This window comes from Arachis duranensis, unplaced genomic scaffold (genome assembly GCF_000817695.3).
Source record: "Arachis duranensis cultivar V14167 unplaced genomic scaffold, aradu.V14167.gnm2.J7QH unplaced_Scaffold_343483, whole genome shotgun sequence".
Classification (NCBI taxonomy): Eukaryota; Viridiplantae; Streptophyta; class Magnoliopsida; order Fabales; family Fabaceae; genus Arachis; species Arachis duranensis.
Genome location: NW_026264909.1, coordinates 1,081,491 through 1,086,230, shown reverse-complemented (window position 1 = coordinate 1,086,230; position 4,740 = coordinate 1,081,491). Strand labels below are relative to the sequence as shown.

General features: G+C 37.8%; 1 non-coding gene across 1 annotated transcript; it reads left to right on the top strand.

Moving 5' to 3' along the window:
- Positions 1-846: 846 nt before the first annotated feature.
- LOC127744408 (small nucleolar RNA R71) lies at positions 847-954 on the top strand. The gene has a single exon (XR_008005397.1). It is a non-coding gene; the product is annotated as a small nucleolar RNA R71 (small nucleolar RNA).
- Positions 955-4,740: the final 3,786 nt, after the last annotated feature.

The following is a 4,740-nucleotide window of genomic DNA, read 5'->3' as shown; positions in this document are numbered from 1 at the left end:
GGGGAACTTATTGGAGGCCAGTGGACGTCCATTGAGGTCTTCCTCAGTGGCGATCACTGCCTCTTCCTCCTCTCCAAATTCGGCCATGTTGATGGCCTTACACTCTCCTTTTGGATTATCTTCTGTATTACTTGGGAGAGTGCTAGGAGGGAGTTCAGTAACTTTCTTACTCAACTGACCCACTTGTGCCTCCAAGTTTCTAATGGAGGACCTTGTTTCAGTCATGAAACTTTGAGTTGTTTTGATTAGATCAGAGACCATGGTTGCTAAGTCAGAGTTACTTTGCTTAGAATTCTTTGTCTGTTGCTGAGAAGATGCTGAAAAAGGCTTGCCATTGCCAAACCTGTTTCTTCCACCATTATTGTTGTTGAAACCTTGTTGAGGCCTCTGTTGATCCTTCCATGAGAGATTTGGATGATTTCTCCATGAAGGATTATAGGTGTTTCCATAGGGTTCTCCTATGTAATTCACCTCTTCCATTGAAGGGTTCTCAGGATCATAAGCTCCTTCTTCAGATGAAGCATCCTTAGTACTACCTGGTGCAGCTTGCATTCCAGACAGACTTTGAGAAATCATATTGACTTGCTGAGTCAATATTTTGTTCTGAGCTAATATAGCATTCAGAGTATTAATCTCAAGAACTCCTTTCTTCTGATTCGTCCCATTGTTCACAGGATTCCTTTCAGAAGTGTACATGAATTGGTTAGTCGCAACCATTTCAATGAGTTCTTGAGCTTCTGCAGGCGTCTTCTTCAGATGAAGAGATCCTCTAGCATAGCTGTCCAATGACATCTTGGACAGTTCAGACAGACCATCATAGAAGATACCTATGATGCTCCATTCAGAAAGCATGTGAGAAGGACACTTTCTGATCAATTGTTTGTATCTTTCCCAAGCTTCATAGAGGGATTCATCTTCCTTCTATCTGAAGGTTTGGACTTCCACTCTAAGCATACTCAATTTTTGGGGTGGAAAGAACTTTGCCAAGAAGGCATTGACTAGCTTTTCCCAAGACTTCAGGCTTTCTTTAGGTTGTGAGTCTAACCATATCCTAGCTCTGTCTCTTACAGCAAAAGGAAATAGCATAAGTCTGTAGACCTCAGGGTCAACCCCATTGGTCTTGACAGTGTCACAGATTTGCAAGAATTCAGCTAAAAACTGATGAGGATCTTCCAATGGAAGTCCCTGGAACTTGCAATTCTGTTGCATTAGAGAAACTAATTGAGGCTTAAGCTCAAAGTTGTTTGCTCCAATGGCAGGGATAGAGATGCTTCTCCCATAGAAGTCGGGAGTAGGTGCAGTAAAGTCACCCAGCACCTTCCTTGCATTGTTTGCATTGTTGTTGTTTTCGGCTGCCATGTCTTCTTCTTTGAGGATTTCTGTTAGGTCCTCTACAGAGAATTGTGCTTTAGTATCTCTTAGCTTTCGCTTCAAGATCCTTTCAGGTTCAGGGTCTGCTTCAACAAGAATGCCTTTGTCTTTGCTCCTGCTCATATTAAAGAGAAGAAAACAAGAAAATATGGAGTCCTCTATGTCACAGTATAGAGATTCCTTGAGGAGTCAGAGGAAAAGAAGAATAGAAGGATGAGGTAGAAGAATTCGAACTTATCAAGAGGGATAGAGTTCGAATTGTGCATTGAGGAGAAGTGTTAGTCCATAAATAGAAGAATGTGAGAAGAGGGAAAGAAATTTTCGAAAATTAAAGTGAATTAATTAAAAGAAATTTTGAAAAATGGTATTGATTTTCGAAAACTAAGATTGGGAAAGAAATTAAGTGAAATTTGAAAAAGATTTTGAAATTAGAAATCAAAAAGATATGATTGAAAACTATTTTTAAAAAAAGATGTGATATGATTGAAAAGTTATGGTTTTAAAAAGAGTTGATTGAAAAGATATGATTGAAAAACAATTTAAAAAGATTTGATTTTTAAAATTAATGACTTGGCTAACAAGAAATTTAAAAGATATGATTCAGACATTAACCTTTCTCAACAGAAAAAGTAACACACTTGAAATGTTGAATAAAATCATTAATTGTTAGCAAGTATTTTTGAAAATGGAAGGAAATTGATTTTGAAAATATATGATTGAAAAGATATGATTTGAAAAAGATTTGATTTTGAAAAATTATGAAAACTTGAAAAAAAATTGAATTAAAAACAAAATCTTTCCTCTTGTGCCATCCTGGCGTTAAACGCCCAAAATGGTATCCATTCTGGCGTTTAACGCCCAAAATGCTACCCTTTTGGGCGTTAAACGCCCATCCAGGTGGCCTAGCTGGCGTTTAAACGCCAGTTTTCCTTCTTCACTGGGTGTTTTGAACGCCCAGCTTTTCTGTGTAATTCCTCTGCTGTATGTTCTGAATCTTCAATTCTCTGTATTATTGACTTGAAAAGACACGAATTAAAATTTTTTTGGAATTTTTAATGATGGGGAATAATCAAAATGCAACCAAAATCAAATAAACAATGCATGCAAGACACCAAACTTAGAAATTTGTATACTACTGACACTAACAAATTGAGAATGCATATGAGAAACAACAAAACACACAAAACAAGAGAATTTAAAGATCAGAGCAAGGAAATCATCAAGAAAAATCTTGAAGATCAATGAAGACACATGAATGAATTCGAATAATGCAAGAAGAACAGAAACATGCAGTTGACACCAAACTTAAAATGAGACACTAGACTCAAACAAGAAATATTTTTTGGTTTTTTTATGATTTTGTAAATTTTTTTTTTGGTTTTTTCAAAAATTATGTGGAAAAAGAAAATAAAGAGGATCAAAACTTTTAATAAGAATTCCAAGAATCATGCAATGTTAGTCTAAAGCTTCAGTATAAAGGAATTAGACAAGGCTAGCCAAGCTTTAGCAGGACATTGCATTCAAGAGCTAAATTGATGAAATGAGGTCTTCCATATTTCTTCTTTGTCCTCGGTTGTCGATGTATTTGTCTAGCAAGCCTTGGCGAGCTAGTTTTTCAAGAAGGTCTTTTGCTATGATGCATTCATTTGTATTATGCCCGTATTTCTAATGAAAAGTGCAATAGTTGGATTTGTCTACTGGTGCACGAAATTGTGATCGTCAATGGCGCCATCAACATGGTACGCTCAATTGCAATCTCAACTCTTCATCACAACTTCACACACCTAGCCAGCAAGTGCACTGTGTCGTCCAAGTAATAAACCTTACGCGAGTAAGGGTCGATCCCACGGAGATTGTTGGTATGAAGCAAGCTATGGTCATCTTGTAAATCTTAGTCAGCGGATTTAAATGGTTATGGAGGATTGATAATTAAAAGATGAATAAAACATAAAATAAAGATAGAGATACTTATGTAATTCATTGGTGAGAATTTCAGATAAGCGTATGGAGATGCTTTGTCCCTTCCGTCTCTCTGCTTTCCTACTATCTTCATCCAATCCTTCTTACTCCTTTCCATGGCAAGCTGTATGTTGGGCATCACCATTGTCAATGGCTACAGTCCCGTCCTCTCAGTGAAAAAAATTCAACGCACTCTATCACAGCACGGCTATTCATCTGTCGGTTCTCGATCATGTTAGAATAGAATCCAGTGATTCTTTTGCGTCTGTCACTAACGCCCCACAATCGCGAGTTTGAAGCTCGTCACAGTCATTCAATCCTTGAATCCTACTGAGAATACCACAGACAAGGTTTAGACCTTCCAGACTCTCAAGAATGCCGCCATCAATTCTAGCTTATACCACGAAGATTCTGACTAAGGAATCCAAGAGATAAACACTCAAGACTTATTTTCTTGTAGAACGGAAGTGGTTGTCAGGCACACGTTCATAAGTGAGAATGATGACGAGCATCACATAATCATCACATTCATCAGGTTCTTGAGTGCGAATGAATATCTTGGAACAAGAATAAGCTGAATTGAATAGAAGAACAATAGTAATTGCATTAATACTCGAGGTACAGCAGAGCTCCACACCTTAATCTATGGTGTGTAGAAACTCCACCGTTGAAAATACATAAGAACAAGGTCTAGGCATGGCCGAATGGCCAGCCCCCATGATCTAAGAACTAGACGTCCAAAGATGATCCTAAGATCTAAAGTGATCAAAAGATGTCTAATGCAATAGCAAAGGGTCCTATTTGTAGAGAACTAGTAGCTTAGGGTTTACAAAGATGAGTAAATGACATAAAAATCCACTTCCGGGCCCACTTGGTGTGTGCTTGGGCTGAGCATTGAAGCTTTCATGTGTAGAGACTTTTCTTGGAGTTAAACGCCAGCTTTTGTGCCAGTTTGGGCGTTTAACTCCCATTCTTGTGCCAGTTCCGGCGTTAAACGCCAGAATTCTTGAGCTGATTTGGAACGCCGGTTTGGGATATCAAATCTCGGACAAAGTGATGTGTGGAAAACGATCCAACACAAAACTCATCGGCAAGTGTACCGGGTCGCATCAAGTAATAATAACTCACATGAGTGAGGTCGATCCCACAGGGATTGAAGGATTGAGCAATTTTAGTTTAGTGGTTGATTTATTCAAGCGAATCAAGTTTTGGTTGAGTGGGTTGTACTTAACAGAAGATAAATTGCTTGAAATGTAAATGGAGAAGGGAAATTGCAGTTAATTAAAGAACAGGAAAGTAAAATAGACTGAATCTTAAAGAATAGGAAATTAAATGACTGAAACATAAAGTGCAAGAAATGTAAATTGCAGTAACTTAAATGGCAAGGAATGTAAATTGCTTGAATGTAAA